At 43.9% G+C, this 26,071-nt stretch overlaps 1 protein-coding gene and 1 long non-coding RNA gene across 2 annotated transcripts in view; one reads left to right on the plus strand and one right to left on the minus strand.

The window, feature by feature from the left end:
* The window catches only part of PRR16 (proline rich 16), a 1,136,128-nt gene extending 1,114,686 nt beyond the window's left edge, over positions 1-21,442 (plus strand). The window contains exon 3 of the mRNA XM_078675561.1: positions 19,439-21,442. The gene's annotated coding sequence lies outside the window, so the exon portion shown is untranslated. The remainder of the gene's footprint in view (positions 1-19,438) is intronic.
* Positions 3,283-26,071, minus strand: part of LOC144818281 (uncharacterized) — a 124,918-nt gene continuing 102,129 nt past the window's right edge. Inside the window, exon 4 of the long non-coding RNA XR_013607081.1 lies at positions 3,283-5,674. This is a non-coding gene — a long non-coding RNA (uncharacterized LOC144818281). The remainder of the gene's footprint in view (positions 5,675-26,071) is intronic.

The raw sequence follows: 26,071 nt of genomic DNA on the forward strand, positions 1-26,071 counted from the left end.
CATTATGTATGACAAAGATAGTGCATGAGGAGTGTTTTCCCGGTGAGTGGTGCGGATCTAGGGACTCACTGTATGAGGGGACATTGTGTTCAGTGGCACATGCCTGGTAAAAGGCAGGGCTAGCGTGGGGCCTCACTGCAGGCACAGCTCAGCGCTCAGAGGTCATTCACAACTATTTAAGTGGCACTGAGGCATGCACAGAGCCTGGATACAGGTCAGGCTCTGTACACTGAAAGGGTTGTGAAATGTCAAAGACTGTAGATAGCTGACGCCACGTCCTGTTGGGGTTGGATGCTCACTTGTTTGGCTGCAGGGTCTGGTAAAAGGGCTGGCCCCAGAGCTAAGCCCCCTTTGTTCAAAGCCATCAGCAGCAGGGGAAGGTTATGCAGAAGGCTGGTAACAGAGCCTGCCATAGCCAACACATACTATGCACGTCCAAATGCCATGTCTAGTTGTGTTAAGTTATGTTAAGGGAAATTTATAGAGCACACATACACCAACTGGAAACTTGGCACTGAGTTAGCTAACCGCCATCATCTGAACCCCACATCTAGCCATATGCTTAAGTAAATAGCCATGTTTTCAGCATTTTTCAAAAGCACATGTAGTTTGCTACTTGTCTGAGTGTGATGGGCAGAGAGTTGGGGGCCTAACGTAGAGAACTGTGTCCCTACCATGCTTTTACGATTAAATCTCTGGACCACCGGTAAATTAATTTGAGCAGATCTAAGATTGCATTTCAGGGAATATCTATGGATCCTTGCCGGTAAGTACTTGGGACCTTTGCTGTGGATTGATTTGAAAATAATGCATCCTGTTTTAAACATGGAGTGCTGTGCCATTGGAAGCCAATGAAGCTCCTTCATCAGAGGCTTTGTGTGGCAATATCTTCATTGTTGGAAAATTATTCTTGCCGCTTGTTTTGCCTGATTTTATACCAGCTGAAGTCTATGATTTTGGTTTATAGGGAGACCCAGGTAGAGGGCATTGGCATAATCAATTCTGGGCAAAATCAAAGCAAACTGATTAGAATGCTGGCCTTCCTAGTGAAGAATCTTCTAAATTGTCTGATCTTCCTAAGTTGAAGAAAGCCAGAGGGCGTTACCATGCTTATCTGGGGTTTCAAGGATAGGTCCACATCAATTTGAATGGCAAGACTTTTTACCATGTTCTTGGGATTAGGTGGGGGACTTAACTCTGTTGGCTAGTAAGCAGGAGTCCAATAGTTTAATTTATTGTTGGGGATGACAATCTGTTTTGTCAGAATTAAGTTTTAGCTGGTTGCTATTCACCCAATCTCAGACGAATAGCGTAATATTCTGGAAGAAATCCTTAGAGTCCGATGTCTCATCAATTGTAAAAATCAGCTGCATATCATCCACATAGTTATACTATTTTACCTTTTTCTGTTAAAGGGCTAGGTGCATGGAAGGTTGAGCAGAGACCCTTGCGAAAGGTGACATCTTCCAGTCAGCAGTCTTTGAAAAAAGCCAAAGGCCATGCACAGTGTGGGGGGGAGAGCAGGAGGTGGGGGCTTATCATGTGACTGGAGGCTGGGCTTGGCAACCAGTGCACACAATGCACAGGTTTGTTATAGAAGGAAGGTGCAATATATCATCAAACATTTGCTATGGAAGCTTTATTATGGATGAAGAATGTACACCTTTTTAAGACTGTATTTTTTTTGTTATATAAATATATGTCTGTCATTCATCTAGTAAATTTTGTTTAATAACTAATAATATGGTGAAATGTGTGTGTTCGTTACGTACATTTAGCTATATTGATTATTAGTGCTCAATGCGGAACATCTAAACGAAGTTCAAATGTGGTAAAATGTTACCTACTTTCTCTTCAGATCACTGTATGTTTTTTTCTGTTCATTACACATTAACACATGTTTACGAATTCTCAGATTGTCCCTTAGTAAACAGTCAAAGTGAAGTCATGGTTACAAATAAAACTGAAAACACCCTAAAATCCGTCAGTTATGCTTAGCAGCACAAACCATGACAACTCGACCCTACAATGGACAGCTCATGACCTCACAATATTTATACCAATAAATAGTATAACTTATCATTAGATACTACATATATATTGAATACATTACAGTATCTAGAGTGATATCAAGGGTATGGTGACATGAAACATCACCAGCAATGTCAAATTAAAATTGTGATGTAATCTGCTGCATCACATGTGAGGCTTGACGGTACATTATTGTTGTTCATTTGGGGGTACATTACTGTTGTTATTGTTTTCATGACAAAGGTACGAGTTATACTTTGTATGGCTAAACAAAACAGGCCAGTGTTGGAGAAAGTATGGATTAAATTTGTAACCATATGTTCACTTTAACTGTGTCAAAGCTGTACCTTCTACAGAGGCCTTTCCCCCTTCACACACCTGTCACTCATTTCAAATAAGTAGAGATTATGTCAATAGTAAATTGATGTGATGTCATCAATGACAGAATTCCATTTGCAGCACCATTTATGAGGTCATGAGCTGTGCATTGGGGTTAAGAAACCATATTGATTAAATTTCATTTATGTTTTCCAACTGGAAATCATAACTTCATGTATTTGGTCAATACCTTTCTGTTTTTTATAAATGTAATACCTCATGAACACCATTAATCATAACTTTCATTAGGAAAATGTTGTTAAATGTACTCATTTTTAAATTAAATACTTCATCCAGGTTTTGTGTTGATATAATATACAGTGCATACCCTTTGGTCTCGACTCAGGTTTTGTGTTGATATAATATACAGTGCATACCCTTTGGTCTCGCCTCGTGGCCTCCAGTAAGGGCCAGCAACAGTTTCTATGCCACTGATCGAGTTGTAATTTGGCTGTAAACAAGGAGCTCTGGGCACGGAGCGTAGCCTATTCACCAGCTCCCATGACTCCATGTCCACTGCACATGCCCAAAAGACTTGCCCTGTAGCCAGTCCCTGCACCTTTGGACTTTGTTCCTGCAAGGCGGCCTCTGGGCATGTGCTCCACACTAATGCACCTCAATGATGCACTGTTATGAGATGCCATCACTGATAATATTTATGATGTCATGTCCTTCATGTGTAAGGTTATTAGCAGTATACTAGAGGTGGGTCATTGTTAACCACAATTAGTTAATTTCTGTGTTTTTTAATGAAAATTGCAATTACACCACTATATCTGTTCTCCAGTGAAGTTCAGTGTTTTTTATTGACAAATGCAATATCTTATGAGCAATGTTAAACACAACTTAACTTTAAACATTTTTATTGCGTAATTCTTTTCATAATATACTGTATTTAGCTTCCCTTTGTCCATTTGTACTGTGTATGAACTTCCAGCATGTGCTGTGGTCTCTAGACATCAACACCTGGTGCCACCGAACTGGCAGCACACTGCACTTAGACATGTGCAGTGGGTTCTGAGTGCAGGTCGTGGCATGTGCCAAAGAACCAAATACACATGCCTACAGCCTCGCTCAGTGTGCTCTTTGCACAGTACTTGACCTGGAACAATCCATTTATCCACCCCCATGTCCGCCATGCCCAAAGTGTAGGACTTTGGCTGTACATGGCCACATTACAAAGTTTCCTTTAACAAAAAAGAAATCAGAATATGGACCCAAATGTAGGTCTTTGAAAGCTGGCCCATTCTCAATTCTGAAAACATTGCAACAAAATATACAGCCTCACTGACAGTATTATATGTAAAACAGTCAGTAACATGATTATGGAAATCCCTACGTTTATTAAATATTAATCAAACTTTTTCCTGAGCAAGTAATTAGAATTACTGGAAACTGCTTCTGGAAAATATACACATTTTAATGAGATAATAGAGCATTTAGATCAACATTACAGGCAGATTACCAAAAATAACCAAGAACTTTAATTAAAAAAAAAACATTAATTATAGAACAAGCTAAATGTGTTGCAAGTTCACAGAAAAATTATTCCTAGAACTACCACTGTATTGAATGGTTCATAAAGAGTCAAAGAATGGATATTGGCTTTAATGGAAACATGGCCATATTCATAAAGCTGTTTGCACATTATGCTTACTCACATGTGCCAATACCAATTTTGCAAGTGTAAAACACTTCTGAAAGTCCACAATGTTGGCTTTACAACCATATAAAAGATTTACTGGAACAAAGATTCCCAGGACCCACAGGTGGGAAGTGGGCAATGATTGGGCATTCCAGGGCAGAATGGCCTGTACATTTGCCCACACACACGAATATCCTCACATCAGGATTGTCTGCAGACTTTCCAACTGTCCCCCGGCAATTTAACACATTGGAAAAGGTTCGAACTTTACCCTTGACAAGGTGAGGCATACATCCCTTTCTTCTGTGACAGTTGTACATTTCCGTGTGTCACCTAACAAACCTGCCTAAAGTTACTACATAAAAAAATTCAAACTGTACACAGGAGAGGCCATCAACTTCTATTTGTAGATGGACTCATTACTATGGAATCAGGCCCACAACTAGTCCAATGACTGTGGACCCGTTTCTAAAATGAGAAAATCTCCAACCAGAGGTTTATGACCTCATGAGTGTATAATTTGACACTTCATTTTTATACTCAGAGCAGTTTGCTAGGTTTCAGAGGTAAATTGTTTCATAATGGGAATAATACACCTCCATGAAGTTTGGGTGTGTTTCATACAGAGGAACGGAAAAATAGAACAATCAAATACGTTTAAAATTAAATAAACAGATGATCTATGTTTGATTCGACTCTCAAATCTATATATATTGATGGCCTTCATAAAGTCCAACATACAGGAGTACTTCTAGTCTACTTATTAACCTTTATTTGTTATGCTTTTAGCCATGCTGCATAATTGTTTTTCTTTGGGGATCCACAAGGCCCTCCAGCAACTATATACACATGTCTGCAGCTTTGGGCAATGGCTTGGTAGGCAGTAACTCTAGGTCTCCCTCTCGAAGAAAAATATCCTATATGTATCTCAAATTTAGTTAGCAGTCTTGGAATGGGAATCAGTTCTCAGTTAAAAGAATCTGGATTTACCATCAGACATGCTAATTCCCACTCCATGTTGCCGGGCTAGTCATACGGATCTTTGCCGAGAGTGGAACATCACATAAATTATATTCACAATCATTAATACATTTTCAGTCAATAAAGAGAGTTTGGTATGACTTAAAGGGTTTTATCAATAAAAAAAACTTTAGTAAATCATCTTTATTGGGTCAAAAAATAGATTTGTCAAGTTTAGTCATTAAAATATTATTATACGTCAATAATCAATCAATAAAATGCATTCAGTGCATAAAGGAAGGTATACTTATTCTAAGAATGTGGCGGAAAGAAGTCAGTGTGAGCCCTTCAAGAGTTCTGATTTAAGAGATTGAGAGAAAGCATAATGCCTCAGCAGTAAAGTCAGCTAAATAGAAAAAAGTAATTCAAAGCAAAACTTCCCATGCAGAGCGGTTCAAGTAACTCAGTAAAGTGGTATAAGGTCTTGGTAAATAGGTCTAGGTAAAAAGAAGTCGAAAAAGTGTTAACCTACTCTAGGAACATGCACTATGATAGACTACCCATTTCACGAAGCTTTGCAACATGTTGCTCCTTCCGACTCCAGTCAGCCAATCAGATTTCAATGCTCTTCTCGGAACAAGATCACTCCTCATCTTCTCACTGGAATACAATAGGCCACAGACAGCAATGTTACGTTTTCAACTAAGTTGTAACAATTCTAACTTCATTTTGGTTGGGTTCTCGTTCAGATCTACGTTCCCATGTATGAACTATATTTCTAACCTTCTAATATGATGTTTCTACACAATGTCTATGTAGAAGTTGAAACATCAATATAACAAAAGAAAACTTTTCAGCACATCCACCAGTCTTATTTTTTAAATAATGCTGTACCTTTATATATGAACTCTTCTTATTAAATGACAATACTAATCATGAGTTACCAGTGATTTTTGCGTAAATAGAAACATTCTGTGGAAATATATGAAACAAATATATGAATCTTATATTTGTTATGGAAAGCGTTCATGGAAAAGTCAAGAAATAAACATTTTATGCATGTTTGTGTTTTGCTTTCTTGTCAAGTTAGCTTTTAAAGCAATGGTATTATATCCATTTGAGGCCTATTAAGTATAAATAGTATTTATTTATTTGAGTTTCATATTATATTGCGCTGACTAGGCCCAAGGGAATCAGAGTGCTTTACATGTGTTGAGAATAAGCTTACAAGAAGTACAAGACAAAAGTCAAGTGTGTTAAAAATAATACAATAAAAAACAAATAGGACTTCAGAGCAGTAATGTAGTCAATCAATCAATCAATCAATCATTTTAGAACACATTACTCACCCGTGAGGGTGTCAAGGCCCTGAGGGGGGGAGTGCTGCTACTGCTCGAACAGCCAGGTCTTGAGAAGTCTCCTGAAGATCAGCAGGTCATGGGTCTGTCGCAGTTGGATGGGGAAGGTGTTCTATGTTTTGGTGGCGAGGTGGGAGAATGTTCTGCCGCCGGTTGTCGTTCTGTGGATGTGTGGGACGGCGAGGGTGTAGAAGGTGAGTCGTTTGTTGAGGTATACTGGTCCGGCATTGTGGAGTGCTTTGTGAGTGTGGTGAGGAGCTTGAAGATGATCCTCTTGTTGATGGGGATCCAGTGCAGGTCTCTCAGGTGGGCTGTGATGTGACTGTGGCAGGGGATGTCACGGATGAGGCAGGCAGAGGTGTTCTGTATGCGTTGTAGTCTTTTCTGGAGTTTGACCTCGGTTCCTGCGTAGAGGGCATTGCCGTAGTCCAGTCTGCTGCTGACAAGGGCCTGGGTGACCGTCCTTCTGGTTCCGCTGGAGATCCATCTGTAGATCTTGCAAAGCATGTGGAGGGTGTTGAAGTAGGAGCAGGAGACAGCGTTGACTTGCTGGGTCATTGATAGTGAGGAGTCCAGGATGAACCCCAGTTTGCGTGCCTGGTCGGTGGGTGTCGGCACAGCTCCCAGTGTGGCCCGCCACCAGGAGTCGTCCCAGGTGTAGGAGGTGGAGACGAGGATGAGGACCTCTGTCTTGTCCAAGTTCAGTTTCAGGTGATATTCTTAATCCATTCGGTAACGGCCTTCATTCCTTCATGGATGTTGGTTTTGGCAGTGGCGGGGTCCTTGGTGAGGAAGAGGATCAGCTAGGTGTCGTCGGCATATGAGACGATGTTGAGGTCATTCGATCGGATGATGTTGGCAAGCGGTGCCATGTAGACATTGAAAAGGGTCGGGCTGAGACATGATCCTTGGGGTACGCCGTAGGTAATCTGGGTGGCTTTGGATCGGAATGGAGGGAGGCGGACTTTCAGGGTTCTGCCAGTGAGGAAGGAGGTGATCCAGTCCAGGGCTTTGTCAAGGATCCCTGCGTCATTAAGGTTTGTGCGTAGGGTGTGGTGGCAGATGGTGCCTAAGGTGACCGAGAGGTCCAGGAGGATGAGGGCCGCGGTTCCGCTGTTGTCCAGCAGGGCTCTGATGTTGTCGGTGGTGGCAATGAGGGTGGTTTCGGTGCTCTGGTTGCTGCGGAATCTGGATTGGGATGAGTCCAGGGTGTTGTTCTCCTAGAGGAAGTGGTTCAGTTGCCTGTTGACAATCTTCTCGAAGGCTTCCGCTGGGAACAGGAGCAGGGAGATGGGCCGGATGTTCTTGAGGTCTTTTGGGTCCGCCTTGGGTTTCTTCAGTAGGGCGTTGATCTCGGCGTGCTTCCAGCTCCCTGGGAAGGTGGAGGTCTTGAAGGAGCTGTTGAGGATCTTCCGGAGTTGGGGTGCGATGAAGGAGTTCGCTTTGTTGAAGATATGGTGAGGGCAGGGGTTGGATGGTGAGCCAGAGTGGATGGTGTTCATGATTTTGATGGTGTCATCATCGTTGACGAGGGTCCAGGTGAGCAGGAGTCCGGTGTGGCTGGCGGGCATTGAGCCTAACATGTCGGAGGCTATTGGGGGGTCTAGGTGTTGAAGCTGTCGTGGATGTCAGCGATCTTGCATGAAAGAAGGTGGCTAGGGAGTCGCAGAGGTCTTACGACAGTGGGATGTCGTTAGAGCTGGGGTTGGAGAGTTCCTACACGATGTTAAAGAGCTATTTGCTGTTGTGCACATTGTTGTTGATGCGTTCCTTGAAGGATGTCCTTTTGGCAGTTCAAATGAGTTGGTGGTGCTTGTGGCAGGCGTTCTTGAGGGCTGCGTGGTTGTCCGGTGTCTGTTCGTGATGCCACTTCTTCTCGAGTCTTCGGCAAGTCTGATTGGATGCCTGCAGGTCGGTGGTGAACCTCATGGCCTTTATGTCGGTTCGTCTGCTTGAGGGTTTCTTGATCAGAGCGAGAGTGTTGGTGCAGTCGTCGATCCTTTGCCTGAGGTTGCGGGCGGCTGTGTTGGTGGGGTCAGTTGGTGAGTCTCGGGCGAGAATGGTGATTAGCTGATCTTCGGTTTCCTTGTTGCAGCTGCGGTGGGGGGATCCGTTGCAGGTGGTGGTGCTTGGTGGGTTTCTTGATGGTGAAGTGGATGCAGCTGTGGTTGGTCCAGTGGAGTTCAGTGGTGTGGCTGAAGGTGACGTGGTTGCTGGCGGAAAAGATGGGGTCGAGCGTGTGTCCGGCGGAGTGGGTGAGTGTCGTGACGAGCTGTTTGAGACCGAGGTCCACAGTAAGGACACATTAATATAAAACAATCAAGGAATTGGGAAATGAGGATGGAGACAGATTCAAGCCTGCATAGTCCATTATTCAGGGGACCTCGCCAATGGGAATTGTCAAAGAGGGTTGGATCTTTGGGAGACGAAAATCAACGAGTTGTTGTTGAAGTAGTCATTGAGTAGTAGAGATGTGAGGTCCTGTTTGAAGCAACAAAAGGAGGTGTTGCGGCATAGCTTCTTAGGGAATGAGTTCCGAATCTTGGGGGTGTTTCCAGGGAAGGAGCGTGCAAGCAATGATTTCTTTTTAAGTTTGGGAGGTATGAGAAGACGAGAGTTGGAGCTTCTCAGAGCCCAGATTTTTCCTGCTCTTGATAGTTTTGTTTTTAGATATTTGGGTTCTTTTGTAGGTAGGACATTGTGGATGCTAAACGCTGTTTTGTAGATGCATCTTCCTTCAATGGGAAGCCAAGTGAGTTATTTAAGGGTGGGTGTTCTGTGATCAAACCATTTGATTCCTGGCAGCTGCATTGAGAATTGTTCTTAGGGGCAAAAGGGAAATTTTAGGGGTTCTTGTCATGATAGCATTGCCTTAGTCACATTTTGCGAGGACTAGGGATTGTACTACTGGGGAAACATCCTTTACCACGCAATCATTACAACGCGGTATGTAACAACGTGGATTTAACAATGCAAGTCATTATGTCGACTTGCACTGAAGGGCACTCTAGACTAACGAATAGTGTGAATTACTATTCCAACACCTTCCCTACTGTACGTAGGCTGGAGTTGGAATAGTAATTTACACTAATCCTAAATCCAGCACCCTCCAGTGCAAGTCGGCATAATGACTTGCGTTGTTAAAACCATGTTGTTACATACCGCGTTGTAACGGTATGCGTGGTATCGACATACATCCATACTACTGCCTTAGATAATCGGGGCAAGGAGGTATAAGCAGTTTGATTTTCTTCAGAAGTTTTAAGGCCAGATGTGCAACACATTTTTGCATGAGCAAATAGTTTTGCGAACCCGTTTGCGCATGCATAGCCAATTTTTTTGTGACTCGCTAAATAGGTTTTGAGAATCGCTAGTTGGAAGAGGAATTTCCTTCCAAATAGCACTTCTCAAAAGAATGTACTAATGTTTTGCGACCGCATTTGCCATGTACTTCAAGTAGGTGGTAATGCATTTGCAGATGGTAAGGGGTCCCCAGGGGACCCCTCCCCCTTTGCAAATGCATGCAAAATCTGTTTTTTTAAGGGCAGGCTGTGGTCCCAGGGACCCTTGCCTGCCCTTAAAAAATTAAATGAAAACTTTTATTTTATTTTTTCAAATGCATCCTGATTTCCTTTAAGGAAAATGCACTGCATTTAAAAAAAATAGCTTCTTCATTAAAAAGCTGTCCCATAAATGGTGTCAGCTGAGCCCAGCAGGCCACCATCCCAGGGAGGTAAAAGAAAGAGAGAAGACCCCACTAGTTCCAGGGAACAGGGTGCTGTAGACAATAAAAGTCAAAGAAATATCCCTGGACTCCCTCCTAGGTATATACACTCACTCTACTCTACCGTGGTCACACTTCATTCACTCAGCGTGTCCCATGGGGTACTCATTAAATATAGTTCCCAAACTAAAATGTAACATTTACAGTCTTTTTATTAAAAATCATACGAAATTCTCCTTCACAATAGGAGACAAAATTATATTTAAAATTTCAGAAAAAGTATTATTCTGAAAACATTGAACATGGAGATATCTCATACAGTACAGTAAAATAGATTACATTAAAATACAGTCACAATTCTAATTGAACATCAACATTGCACAAAAGTACAAAAACATGTGACATAGTCTAATCAATTATTTACAACAAGGGGTGGTGATGGACAGAGTCTCTGAATTAAGCAGAGTACTCTCACCCAGTCAAGAGATCAGGGCTAGATCCAACACCGTTTTTTAGCTCATTGCACCATCCCAGTTCCAGAACCTGGCTGTATGCAAATTAGTCTGTCCCTGGCCCAGTGCATCATGGGAACAAGGCAGACCAGACTACAAAAGCCAATTCTTACACTGGGAAGGAAACAAGCTTCCGGGGACCGGTTTCTGCCATTTCAGGCGTCTTCGGCCCGGCTTGCTTGAATCCTGATGGTGCAATGAGCAAGGGACTCACATCTGAGTATACCCTTCCACGCTTAGGGTGGACAAATTTATTTACAACAAGGGGTGGTGATGGACAGAGTCTCTGAATTAAGCAGAGTACTCTCACCCAGTCAAGAGATCAGGGCTAGATCCAACACCGTTTTTTAGCTCATTGCACCATCCCAGTTTCAGAACCTGGCTGTATGCAAATTAGTCTGTCCCTGGCCCAGTGCATCATGGGAACAGGGCAGACCAGACTACAAAAGCCAATTCTTACACTGGGAAGGAAACAAGCTTCCGGGGACCGGTTTCTGCCATTTCAGGCGTCTTCGGCCCGGCTTGCTTGAATCCTGATGGTGCAATGAGCAAGGGACTCACATCTGAGTATACCCTTCCACGCTTAGGGTGGAGAAATTTATTTACAACAAGGGGTGGTGATGGACAGAGTCTCTGAATTAAGCAGAGTACTCTCACCCAGTCAAGAGATCAGGGCTAGATCCAACACCGTTTTTTAGCTCATTGCACCATCCCAGTTTCAGAACCTGGCTGTATGCAAATTAGTCTGTCCCTGGCCCAGTGCATCATGGGAACAGGGCAGACCAGACTACAAAAGCCAATTCTTACACTGGGAAGGAAACAAGCTTCCGGGGACCGGTTTCTGCCATTTCAGGCGTCTTCGGCCCGGCTTGCTTGAATCCTAATGGTGCAATGAGCAAGGGACTCACATCTGAGTATACCCTTCCACGCTTAGGGTGGACAAATTTATTTACAACAAGGGGTGGTGATGGACAGAGTCTCTGAATTAAGCAGAGTACTCTCACCCAGTCAAGAGATCAGGGCTAGATCCAACACCGTTTTTTAGCTCATTGCACCATCCCGGTTTCAGAATCTGGCTGTATGCAAATTAGTCTGTCCCTGGCCCAGTGCATCATGGGAACAGGGCAGACCAGACTACAAAAGCCAATTCTTACACTGGGAAGGAAACAAGCTTCCGGGGACCGGTTTCTGCCATTTCAGGCGTCTTCGGCCCGGCTTGCTTGAATCCTGATGGTGCAATGAGCAAGGGACTCACATCTGAGTATACCCTTCCACGCTTAGGGTGGACAAATGTATTTACAACAAGGAGTGGTGATGGACAGAGTCTCTGAATTAAGCAGAGTAATCTCACCCAGTCAAGAGATCACGGCTAGATCCAACACCGTTTTTTAGCTCATTGCACCATCCCAGTTTCAGAACCTGGCTGTATGCAAATTAGTCTGTCCCTGGCCCAGTGCATCATGGGAACAGGGCAGACCAGACTACAAAAGCCAATTCTTACACTGGGAAGGAAACAAGCTTCCGGGGACCGGTTTCTGCCATTTCAGGCGTCTTCGGCCCGGCTTGCTTGAATCCTGATGGTGCAATGAGCAAGGGACTCACATCTGAGTATACCCTTCCACGCTTAGGGTGGACAAATTTATTTACAACAAGGGGTGGTGATGGACAGAGTCTCTGAATTAAGCAGAGTACTCTCACCCAGTCAAGAGATCAGGGCTAGATCCAACACCGTTTTTTAGCTCATTGCACCATCCCAGTTTCAGAACCTGGCTGTATGCAAATTAGTCTGTCCCTGGCCCAGTGCATCATGGGAACAGGGCAGACCAGACTACAAAAGCCAATTCTTACACTGGGAAGGAAACAAGCTTCCGTGGACCGGTTTCTGCCATTTCAGGCGTCTTCGGCCCGGCTTGCTTGAATCCTGATGGTGCTGAATCTGGATCTAGCCCTGATCTCTTGACTGGGTGAGAGTATTCTGCTTAATTCAGAGACTCTGTCCCTCACCACCCCTTGTTGTAAATAATTTTGTCCACCCTAAGCGTGGAAGGGTATACTCAGACATGAGTCCCTTGCTCATTGCACCATCAGGATTCAAGCAAGCCGGGCCGAAGACGGCTGTAATGCCAGAAACCGGTCCCCGGAAGCTTGTTTCCTTCCCAGTGTAAGAATTGGCTTGTGTAGTTTGGTTTGCCCTGTTCCCATCATGCACTGGGACAGGAACAGACTAATTTGCATACAGCCAGGTTCTGAAACTGGGATGGTGCAATGAGCTAAAAAACGGTGTTGGATCTAGCCCTGATCTCTTGACTGGGTGAGAGTATTCTGCTTAATTCAGAGACTCTGTCCCTCACCACCCCTTGTTGTAAATAATTTTGTCCACCCTAAGCGTGGAAGGGTATACTCAGACATGAGTCCCTTGCTCATTGCACCATCAGGATTCAAGCAAGCCGGGCCGAAGACGGCTGTAATGCCAGAAACCGGTCCCCGGAAGCTTGTTTCCTTCCCAGTGTAAGAATTGGCTTGTGTAGTTTGGTTTGCCCTGTTCCCATCATGCACTGGGACAGGAACAGACTAATTTGCATACAGCCAGGTTCTGAAACTGGGATGGTGCAATGAGCTAAAAAACGGTGTTGGATCTAGCCCTGATCTCTTGACTGGGTGAGAGTATTCTGCTTAATTCAGAGACTCTGTCCCTCACCACCCCTTGTTGTAAATAATTTTGTCCACCCTAAGCGTGGAAGGGTATACTCAGACATGAGTCCCTTGCTCATTTCACCATCAGGATTCAAGCAAGCCGGGCCGAAGACGGCTGTAATGCCAGAAACCGGTCCCCGGAAGCTTGTTTCCTTCCCAGTGTAAGAATTGGCTTGTGTAGTTTGGTTTGCCCTGTTCCCATCATGCACTGGGAGAGGAACAGACTAATTTGCATACAGCCAGGTTCTGAAACTGGGATGGTGCAATGAGCTAAAAAACGGTGTTGGATCTAGCCCTGATCTCTTGACTGGGTGAGAGTATTCTGCTTAATTCAGAGACTCTGTCCCTCACCACCCCTTGTTGTAAATAATTTTGTCCACCCTAAGCGTGGAAGGGTATACTCAGACATGAGTCCCTTGCTCATTGCACCATCAGGATTCAAGCAAGCCGGGCCGAAGACGGCTGTAATGCCAGAAACCGGTCCCCGGAAGCTTGTTTCCTTCCCAGTGTAAGAATTGGCTTGTGTAGTTTGGTTTGCCCTGTTCCCATCATGCACTGGGACAGGAACAGACTAATTTGCATACAGCCAGGTTCTGAAACTGGGATGGTGCAATGAGCTAAAAAACGGTGTTGGATCTAGCCCTGATCTCTTGACTGGGTGAGAGTATTCTGCTTAATTCAGAGACTCTGTCCCTCACCACCCCTTGTTGTAAATAATTTTGTCCACCCTAAGCGTGGAAGGGTATACTCAGACATGAGTCCCTTGCTCATTGCACCATCAGGATTCAAGCAAGCCGGGCCGAAGACGGCTGTAATGCCAGAAACCGGTCCCCGGAAGCTTGTTTCCTTCCCAGTGTAAGAATTGGCTTGTGTAGTTTGGTTTGCCCTGTTCCCATCATGCACTGGGACAGGAACAGACTAATTTGCATACAGCCAGGTTCTGAAACTGGGATGGTGCAATGAGCTAAAAAACGGTGTTGGATCTAGCCCTGATCTCTTGACTGGGTGAGAGTATTCTGCTTAATTTAGAGACTCTGTCCCTCACCACCCCTTGTTGTAAATAATTTTGTCCACCCTAAGCGTGGAAGGGTGTACTCAGACATGAGTCCCTTGCTCATTGCACCATCAGGATTCAAGCAAGCCGGGCCGAAGACGGCTGTAATGCCAGAAACCGGTCCCCGGAAGCTTGTTTCCTTCCCAGTGTAAGAATTGGCTTGTGTAGTTTGGTTTGCCCTGTTCCCATCATGCACTGGGACAGGAACAGACTAATTTGCATACAGCCAGGTTCTGAAACTGGGATGGTGCAATGAGCTAAAAAAAACGGTGTTGGATCTAGCCCTGATCTCTTGACTGGGTGAGAGTATTCTGCTTAATTCAGAGACTCTGTCCCTCACCACCCCTTGTTGTAAATAATTTTGTCCACCCTAAGCGTGGAAGGGTATACTCAGACATGAGTCCCTTGCTCATTGCACCATCAGGATTCAAGCAAGCCGGGCCGAAGACGGCTGTAATGCCAGAAACCGGTCCCCGGAAGCTTGTTTCCTTCCCAGTGTAAGAATTGGCTTGTGTAGTTTGGTTTGCCCTGTTCCCATCATGCACTGGGACAGGAACAGACTAATTTGCATACAGCCAGGTTCTGAAACTGGGATGGTGCAATGAGCTAAAAAACGGTGTTGGATCTAGCCCTGATCTCTTGACTGGGTGAGAGTATTCTGCTTAATTCAGAGACTCTGTCCCTCACCACCCCTTGTTGTAAATAATTTTGTCCACCCTAAGCGTGGAAGGGTATACTCAGACATGAGTCCCTTGCTCATTGCACCATCAGGATTCAAGCAAGCCGGGCCGAAGACGGCTGTAATGCCAGAAACCGGCCCCCGGAAGCTTGTTTCCTTCCCAGTGTAAGAATTGGCTTGTGTAGTTTGGTTTGCCCTGTTCCCATCATGCACTGGGACAGGAACAGACTAATTTGCATTCAGCCAGGTTCTGAAACTGGGATGGTGCAATGAGCTAAAAAACGGTGTTGGATCTAGCCCTGCTCTCTTGACTGGGTGAGAGTATTCTGCTTAATTCAGAGACTCTGTTCCTCACCACCCCTTGTTGTAAATAACAGTCTAATCATTGAGCATAATAACATCATACATAATCAAATACAAAAAAGAAAAGCAGAAGAAACCCCCTCGTCTCTATTGAACAGATGATATTACAACAAGTTAATCAGATCCAATAGCTTTCCCACAAATTCTCTGTGCCTTCCAGTATCCAAAATGTGTGTATATCTGGAGCCCACTAGGCTTTATTTGGATTCTATTTTACGTAGTGCGTTGACGCGTTTCGGTGTTTGGGCCGTGGATATGGTTACACCTTCTTCAGGACAGTATATATTCATACGGGGTCATCAAGTTCTTATTACTGGTATCCTAATGTGTGTTAAAGAGATAGATATCAATGCATGCTCTCAGCTGTATTTCGACTCTACAGTATAACATTCAACTAGTCAGTTTCTGTTTTTACTCCATTTCATTTTCCTTCATTATGGCTGTTTTTAAACTACAAGGCAATTTCTATTGTTTCTCTCATATTCGATAACTTGTACAAATATGTACAAATGGTAGTCTTACAAGCTGTAAATCTTTTTTGCGGTTCTTCGTTACTTTTTACTGGTACACTATATTTGGGACATCTTACATTCCACTCAGTAATACATTCCACTCAGTAATGCTATTTGTGTTGCACTACTAACCTCTGTTATTGATATTAGATGGTCTCGGTATCCTGTCAGCAAATTATGTTATGTTTCTATTACCACATCAGGTAGTGATCCTTGGTTGGACAGTGGTCCGTGATTGGATCTGAGTTGGGTAAAGAATGATCGCTCAAATTAGTTGCTATAGGTTGTAATAATTCCTATTACTAGTAAAAAGAACACTTATTACCTCTTCAACGTTCTGTAGGTGGATCTCTGTAAAAAATTCTGTACCGGTTGTTGTCCCTCTGATCTGGAATACATGTGAATATTCTCTTATTCCTGGGAACTCTCTTCTAAAAAATGTAATAGGGGCACTCTTATTTTATGTTGCTACAGTGTTTTGGGTTATCCCCTCCCCTAATCCTATTCTAATGTGCCTCTTACCTTTTGTCATTTGGTATTAATTATTCGCCGAGGCTTCACTTTAGGTGCAGACTCTCTGATGAGTCCTTCTGTTCACTTTTAAGAACTAGATATGTTCTGCAAGGGAAGCAACATTCGCTGATTCAGTGCTTTGCCTCTGAATTCTATCATGTCTTCCTTCAAGCCACCAATCGGGGTATCTCATTACTCGTACTGGGATTGTGTCGTTCAAAGTTCCTGTCCAGTACTTCGATACAGGGACCGGCGGGTTGAGCTGTCAGAGAATTGTCAAGGGTCAGGGATCGATTTTTATAACTTTGTGTGGGAGGAAGCTAGCTATTTCCTCGCAGCTTTCATTAATGGTTATTGTTTCTTTTTGTGAGGCAAGTGTAGTTTACTGTTGTATTATGCTGAAGTGCTCCCTTGTGGTTTCTTCGCATAGTAAAGTTGATTACAAAAGACAAATGGCTTTTTCGCTGGAAACGTGTTTCTTGCAGGAATGCCATTCAGATCTTAGGAGTGAGAGATGTGCCAGTGGGGGTTCTGACTCCGTGAGCTTTCAGTCTCTCTAGGTTCTCTTCTTTTGTTGTTAAGACCAAAATTGAACCAGGATATGCATTTTTCTTGATCTTTTTAGTTTAAGTGGTGCAACATGGTCAAGAACATTTGCCACCAATGAGCTATAGTGGTCAGTGAGGTCATCAACAGTGTGAAGGAGAGGTTGCAAATGTAATTGGGAATTGATCATAAATACTAGCTCCATTTGTGGGATATGCTTGATGTTCCTAGTTCAGTGCGTGGGTTTGTTGGATGGTGTTGGGAAGGATATGTTGTGTATTTTGAGATTGAACCGTATTTCATTGTGGCCCAACCAGTCAATAGGCAAGATGGAACAAAGAGAGACAAGCTCACTTCTAGTAATGATCTCGTCTAGAGTTAAGCCTTTATTGTGGGTCTGTTCATTACAGGGTTGCTTGAGGATGTTGTGTCCAGTAGGCTATTTAGGTTACAGATTGTGGCGTCTTCTGTGCCATTCCAGTGCAGGTTCAAGTCACCCTGGTGTACATTATTAAAGTCAGTTATTGTAAACTGAGTTATTAGGTTGGTTAGTTCCTTGGTGAAGACTGTGTGATCACCTGGTGTGTGACAGATGGTGTGGAGTTTGGTGGGATTGGTGCGTTTAGTTTTGATTTCTAATCCGAGAAATGTGAAGGTCAAGTAGTCGTAGTCTCAAAGCGGTTAAGTAAGCTTTCCTCTTTGTGGATGATCACAAGCATTAAAACTTGAATTGTGCAGTTATGATCCATGAGTATATATGTATTCTTTGGAGTAATAAATGAAGCTGATTCTAGCACTGGCATCAGATCATTGTCTAAATATTTTGGCAAGGAAGACGTACAAAGAGGTAATGCCCCGTTACTTACCGGTAATCTTCATTACTCCGAGTCCTTGTCTTTCTTGCCACATTATAGTTTCCCCATCCCTCCCAGCCCTGTGTTTGGCGACTTAATTTTTTTTGCCTTTTGGAAAAAGATTGTGTGGTTGGCCGACTTCTTTTTTATACAAAATAGGGTGAAGAGGAATTTGGTCATACTGGAAGGATGGCAAGCTAGTATGCTAACTTTTGCTTTGGAGTTTCTGTGATGGATGCTAATGCTGGTGTAAATATTGTCGCGAGGAAGACCTGTACTTGAAATAAGGAAGATTACCAATAAGGAACCGGGGCTATCTTCTTCATTGTTACATTCTGAGGTTTATGATCTGCCAAATTTTCGGGTGGCCTTAACTCGCGTTATTTCATGTAGCATAATTCCATTTAAATATAGCACAATTTCGTGGGCAGCATAATCCAGTATTTAGGGCTCTTTTCTTAGCGCAAAATACACCCTCTCCAAAATGGACTACAGGATGCATTTTTTGGGGGGGCTAAGAAAATAGTGCTAACTGCCAGTAGTGGTCGGTGGTGGGAGTAACTGCCAGGCGGTGACGTAGGGAGGGGGAGGGGCAGGGTTGGGTGTAGTAATCTATGGATTACGGAGGATTACAGGTAAGTAAACATATAAATGAATAAAACGAATTTCGTTGCGCGCACTGCATCCCCAAATGCGATGCAGTTCACGCAACGAAATTCGTTTTATTTATTTATATGTTTACTTACCTGTAATCCTCTGTAATCCATGTATTACTACCCCCCACCCTGCCCTTCCCTCTCCCCACATCAACGCCCGGCAGCTACTCCCACCACCGACCGCTACTGCTAAATGCAACAGCACAGAATCAGCAGTAGCCAGCAGCTGCTGGCACTCTGTTTCTGTGTTTGAAGAGCCATCCATCCATCAGATGGAGTGCTGCCCTGCCCGCAATGATGATTCTGCAAGACATGGTGGTCGCAGTAAGGTAAAAAGCAACAATGCAGCCCACCCGCTGGGAGAAAACCCCATTCACAGCAGAGACATATGGTCAAATTTACCAGAGGGTTTCACCCATCCTGTGTCCGTAGAGAAAGTTGTTGATACATATGGGCCATAAGTTTCTGTTTTTCAGAAACAAAACTCAGTTTTGGGGATTTGTTTAGGAAAAACAATAAATGGCAGCATTGCTTGCATCGTAAAGAGTCGCTGAAAATTCTCTCACTGTGTAGATGGGAGCACTTTCACCAAATATATCACAAGCTTTGTTGGGGAACTTCACAGGCCTCAGAAGAAGACATGTCTGATTTAAACTGTAGATTGTACCTACACCTACTTTTATCAATCACGTGCAGTGGCATATTGGAAATATTCTAGACCTAAGTCTTAGTTGTAACTAGAGGAAACATTTCTGGATCAGGAGCCTCCAAAATATGTGAAACCAAATATCTTTTTGTAGAAAAGGGTTGTATGATAAGAAAGCTGTCACTCACTGCTTGCTAAACATCATTTGACTGCTTGCTCTCACCGTGTATATTCCAAGGTACCATTGTGAATGTATTGCGAGTTCCATGCAGCACAGTAACACACTCGTTCTTCTCTGTCTCCTTTCTCACAGCACCTGGGCTGGATGTCATCCTGGCGATCCACATCTCGAGGCACGTCCCTTGATTTCACCCGTGTCAGGTTCTTCTTGTTGACTTCTTGTATACAAGACCTGTGAGAACACTCCAGAAGCTGAATCACCAGTGCACGGAGTCACAGCACAATGATTACCCGCCGAAACGTCATTCAATCCGTGGCCTCAGTTTGGGCAGCTGGAACCGTAGCCCTCCGACGTCCACAGCCTTAAGTTCCAGCCACTTGAAAACTACCAGGAGCATAAAAGGGGAGGACAAAATATGTTACTCCCCGCTTGAAGTAATCAGCGTTGCCATGACTGAAACTAGAGGGGAAAAAATGAATTGTGAGCTGATGAATTAGCGAACCGTGCTGTATTACTGAAGTTTAACCATGTAGCCAGATGCGTCTGAGAATGTGACATCCGGAATTGACTGCAAGCACAGTAACGCATACAGCGCAACGCTGTAGGGAACGGTTTACATCGGATCCGAAGCAAGGCTGCTGCTCTCTCATGCACAAACTCAAAGCCATAGGTGAACTGCAGAAGTATAGCTGACACTTGCAAGCCCACTTCATTTCCCCTCCGCGTGCATTGAGAGAGCAGCACAGTGGAGCAGTTGGAAGTTGCCTCTGAATGCACTTCTAGTGTTTGTGCAGTCACTTCTGTTCAGGGTATAATGCCTGCCATCATTTGCACAGATGGCCTCGCGGCATCTCAGACCACGTCGGATTTTATCTTGAATTGGCTAAGAAAAAAAACTTGGAGGCAAATGTACTTGTTTTCCTCATCTCAGCAGGGACCCTCTCTTCATTATCCCCCCAACCCCAAAGAAAAATGGCCGCCTTTTGAGATAAAGAATCAATCATGTATCATATGAAAAGAGTTGGAGAAAGGCTAATGCTATTTTTGATTTTAAAGTGAAATTCCATTTTATAACATTGCAACAGAACAGCCAAGGAACAAAAATTAAGTACATAACTGGTGGCGTCAGTCTTTTACAGTGTACACCTAAGTCTAAAACATTGCCTGTTCTTCTTTGAATTTGATCTATAAACAATTTTGTAACCATTTGTCAATTATTCATGGGACAATGTGGCAGACAACACACAGTGTTTTCAGTTTATTTTTCTAAATAAAAGTGTTGTTTGTATGATTTGCCATCACCTATGTACGCTGACGTCATTATTTATCAAAAATGTTTATTTTTTTAAGCCATGGTAAATGCTTTCCATGCCAGGTCATGACAAATTGTTGACTGAAAGCTTTAATATAAATAATGTATACAACATTGTAAAATTACGAGCAAAATATATTTCTACTTGTAGATCTGTACAAATCCAGAGGTATTTTCACAATAGTTTTCAGTAAACAAGTTATTTTAATTTTTGATATTAAAGAGAAGGTATGAAGGCTATATAGCTTGTTTGGGGAAGACCGTACCCGTTTTCACAACCAAATCAACGTGGGAGCCAGTACATTTTAAATTCACTTGGTTAGATAGAATTTGGTATTTCGTTTACTGGTGCAATTTATGCACATGTTTAATTGGCTAAGTTGTGTGTTAAGACCCAGCTAATCTGTTTTTTGGCACAGAGCACCTTTGAAAGTCAAACGACTTAGGCTGAGTGCGTATCTTCAAGACGTTAGTAGCAGAGACATTCTGATTTGCCAGTTGAATTGAAAGACACCACATGCGTGTGTTTATGTTTGTGTGTTATCAAAAATAATAAGACACAGACCACTTGTAGCAATTACAGGCACTTTCTATTTGTTACACAGTTTGACATAGCAACTTCAAAAATAAAGAACATACATTATTAGAACTTTACCAATTTGGATTTTCCCAGGCAATTGAAAGACCCTCAGCGTCCTATTCCATTAACAGTGCTGATGAACATCATTTCTGTGACTATACAGTAGGTTATGTGTAATCAACTCATTAATGTCTATTTGTTTGTTGCCAGACATATTTTCAATAAAAATATTTTACTTTTTTTATGACAATAGGCTGTGCTCAATTTGTAACATCTATTCACTGTTGTATTACTTAAGTCAGCAGAATCTATTACTGATGTGAAACATATTCACAATAGGCCGATCACAAAGCTTCTTCTGTTATTCGCTGTGGCTGTCTTACACGTAATTTGCTCCTGCAGTTCCTGGCTTAGTTCCCAAAGCACTTTTGATCTGCAGTTGTTTCTTAGTACAGATTTAGGCTTGATTTAAGACATTTCAGGATTATGACATTCTTACACTCAGTAAAAACATGTTGTTAATCGAAGGCCTGAGTAAGAACTACTCCCTAATTAAACATCACAATTCCTGTGTCTGGAGCAACACAATTAGTCTCAAAAAGCATTTTGAATCGGACCCAAATGACTACAAACGAGCACTTGCACAACATTTGTGAAATTATTACGTACTACGTATCTACGGATAAAATCCACCAAAGAGTAAGCAAAGACTTAGGCCTAGATGTAGGTAATTCCCATTTACAGACTCTTAAATACCGAATTTTACCGATTCGGTATTTAAGAGTCTGTAAATGGGAAGGGGTCAGATTTAGGTAATTCCGAATTCAGGAATACCGAATCGGTATTGCCCATTGATTCCTATGGGCTTTGAAGCCCATAGGAATCAATGGGCAATACCGATTGATTCCTATGGGCCTTGAAGCCCATAGGAATCAATGGGCAATACCGATTCGGTAATCCGAATCGGTAAATACTGAATCCTGCAAGGGTGCAGGGGGTGTCACTTTGACAACCTCTAGCACCCCAAGTACAGGCTTGTGTGACATGTGGCACACATACATGCCCTAAGGGCATGTCTGTGTGTCACATGGCACAGGTGTGCATGCACAGATGTGCATGCACACCTGAATTCGGTATTTTACCACACAATAGGATTGTGTGGTAAAATACCGACTCTTAAGGGCCTGTGGCACTCTTAGGAGTGTCAGCTACATATGGATTTACCGATTCGGTAAATATACCGATTCGGTATTTTACTGAATTGGTATATTTACCGAATCGGTAAAATTACAGATTCTTTAAAATAACATGCCCGTACATCTGAAAACCCTAATACCGGTCGGATTTCGGCCGTTTCCGACCTACATCTGGCCCCTAGTTGTTAATTTTATTTAGCTGCAGATTATATTGCCAAATCCAGTCCTATGGCACAATGTCAACAGATAATTCAGTGGAGGAAGAAACAGAAGTCTCAGGGAGGAAGTGGTTTATAGAACAGGTTTGTTACAAGAAGTAAAACAAGTATCGACTTTTTCCTTTATAAAAGTCTACATTTCTTTCATAGTATCATATGCATAATAAATTGTTCAAATGCATTTTTTTAAATGTATTTATTTACAAATTACGCCTTTTTTTCGCAAATATTGCACAGAGTAACAAAAATACATCATTGTTGGAAGAATGCTTATCCATAGAAGTGGTTAGGCTGACTGGTAAATATTATACCAAAACATACACTGCGCATATTTACAGAGAAAATAGGTGAATGTGTGCTAAATAAAGAATAATAGATTGGATTGGTTAGGGCATAAATGGTAAATCCATACCAACCAACAACAAACCTCCTGGAATAATCCTATTAGATAAACTCTTTGCAACTCTTGACTCCCAAGACTGTTCGACGTTTCTGCAGAATTATCTTAGTATCCTTGGGATAACTCATCAGCAGTAACATAGTTTTTCTCATTTGAGTAACTATCCACTACCTTTTGTACTACTTCTAGATGAAAATATCCTCTCATTCTTCCGACCATGCCCACCTCCTTCTGCTGCCTCACTTTCCTTGATAATCACAAGGAAATTCTTAACCTAAAATTACTGGTTGGTTGTACCCTATTGTATATCTTTGTGGTACTTACAACTTCCTGACTTTCTTCTGACAGCCTTTATACATATCTCATCTACCTTACTGTAGCATCCCAGTATGTCCTCTTCTATGTCCTTATCAACTGCCCTTTTGCGTCACTTCTGGCTAAACTTTTTGCTGGTGTGTCCTCCTTAATGAACCCTGGTTGATCACTCTTGATGATTTTGTAGTTAATTCTCAAGTATACTCCCTTGTGAATCTTACTTTGTGAATCTGCACTTTACTTAATTTCTAGCTACCCATACTATCATACTGTTGAACGGGCCTACCCTCTCTAGCCGCTGAGTAAATCATAGAAACATATTTTGTACTTCTCCTGGGCTAACCTCCTCTTTCCATAATCACTATGTGCACTTTAACCCTTATTTATGTTCTCGGAGGCATGGCAAGATGGCGGCCTAGGTGAACGTTCCTGCCTGAGCTCTGATAGAGCTTGGCATTATCCGGCGTCATCATGTGTCCTCCAAACACCCCAACAGCAAGGTGCACCAGGTCCCCCCGTACCTGGCGACATCGGCGGCCACTGAAGCTGCACATGAAGTGAAGCCTGGTCCGCGGCTACGTCTACAAGTGACTGCAAGATCTGCACCCAGCCCACGGCCACGATGGTGAATTGGTGATTGGGCACAGAACCCAGAAGACCTGAAGCTCAGCGAGAACCTGCGCCCACCTGTGCTCCTCTGGACACGTCGAGGCTGGGCTTCCCAGGGCAGCCACCACTAAGTAGAGGAGGCCTCAGTCACTCGCCCAATTCGCTAGGAGGGCCCGCATCCTGCAGCGTGTGAGCACCTCAGAGTGCAAACACAGCAGAGGCCCCAACTACAGAACATCCAGTAGCATTAGAACAGATAGGCTGCTGCCTTACGTACCTAAGGAGGTATGGGAAACAGCCAATGGTACCATTGCGGAGAGGCTGCGCACCATCAATAGCACACCAATAAAGACCCCTCACCACAAGCAGGACATCCCATACTAGGCCGCGTGCAGCTGATCTGGCCCCACAGCAAACCCCTGCATAAGGCCAGAGAGTGGGCCCTTCCTACTCTACTGAGTGCCTGTGGCCCTCAAGTAGCCAGAACAATACCCTAGCCTATCAGCCTCACACACCTGGCAGGGAGCTTCAAGGGGGTTTAGATGGGGTCCTGCTTTCTATTGTTTGTGGCAGGAAGATGATGGACTGAGCCTCACCCCCCCCACGCCCTCCACTCCCCCCCGGAGTCCTGTGTCCCGAGTACATGGCGGAGGGCCCTCCATCCCAGTGAACTACAACACTTGGAGGTGGCTGACCCCAGGGGGCCCCCACCTGTTGCCTGTGAACGTCCCTCGGTTGGGCACCAGCTGGTCCTTTGTCCCAATGGCCCCCTGATGCTACTCACTCGCCCGTGGGGGTGTATGTGGCCACCCTCTGTGACAGAGGTTACACTGATGACATGAGCCTCAGGGCCCCTGTTGACTATGGTGAAGCCCAAGGCCAAAAAGAATCATTCCTTGATGGGGGCAGCCCCACGCAGTGTGGCGGGTGATTACATACCTCTGTGCCACCTTGAAGTCACCCTTCATCGCCATTTCACTCAATTTGAGTGCACCTGCAAGCCATGCTCAACATCATAACACCCCTGGAGTCTAAGATTGGCTCAGTATCCTTGGATGCCAGGCTGCTCCATGTTGACAGTCGGCAACTGGTGGACTGAGTTGACGACACAGAATCTACACAAACTGCTATGAGTCCCACAGTTCAATGCTGAATGAAGGATGCCGACGGCTGCATTCGGCGTAACAACGTGCATTTTGTTGGCTTCCTAGAACGCCCAAAGGCCCTAATTTCAAATTCTTCCTCGAGCAGTGGCTATCGGAGACAGTGCTGGCTGGCAGGATACCGAAATTCATTACTATTGAACAAGCTCACTGCCTACTGGGTCAACCCCTGCGCCGGGTGATTGCATGAGGCCTCATCTACAGGGCAGATACTATGTTCTTCAGCTCTTCTGGGCAAAAGGAACATGGTGCTATGAAAACTGAGAGATCGCAGCATACCCGGACTACACTGCAGAGGTGCAACGTCGGCACGCCTCCTACATGGCTGTGAACCCAAACTGTGTGCGCTGGGACTAAAGTACGCTCTCCAGTTTCTCACGTAACTCAATGTTACATACGGAGACCACGCTCACTGCTTCTAGACCCTGAATGACGCTTGAACATGGTTTCAAGCCAAAGACCTAGCAGAGCGACGGGCACCATCTCCCGACTCAGAGGAACTGCTCACAGCAGAATGAAATTGATGCCGCTCCTGTAAGTCCTGAACTACACCAACATTGGGACAGGCAGCCCATGAACAGGCTCAGACTGTATGGCAACACATCTGTAATCCTTCCGAGGTCCTCAGATCCAAGAGCACATCAGACCACAACTCAGGCTCTTGTGGCACAGTAATCTACACTGACGGCGATGCCCGGGGCCCACTGCCGAACCCTGCAGCACTGATTACCTGTGACACTGACCTGCTGTTCTCTCAGGGTGGTAAGATGAATGCCCCACAGCGAGTTTGGGCTGTGGCAGGAGTTTGGGTTGAAACTGAGTGGTCAGTCATAACTTGGAGAACTTTTTACTGAAAGTACTATATACAGGGCTATTGATTCTGATGCTACCCACACTCAAGCTTACCGTAATGGACTGGCTGATTGTATTGTTTAGTTTCCTGATCTGTTTGCTTGCTAATTTGAAGTATGG

This window comes from Lissotriton helveticus, chromosome 2_1 (genome assembly GCF_964261635.1).
Source record: "Lissotriton helveticus chromosome 2_1, aLisHel1.1, whole genome shotgun sequence".
NCBI classification, from domain to species: domain Eukaryota; kingdom Metazoa; phylum Chordata; class Amphibia; order Caudata; family Salamandridae; genus Lissotriton; species Lissotriton helveticus.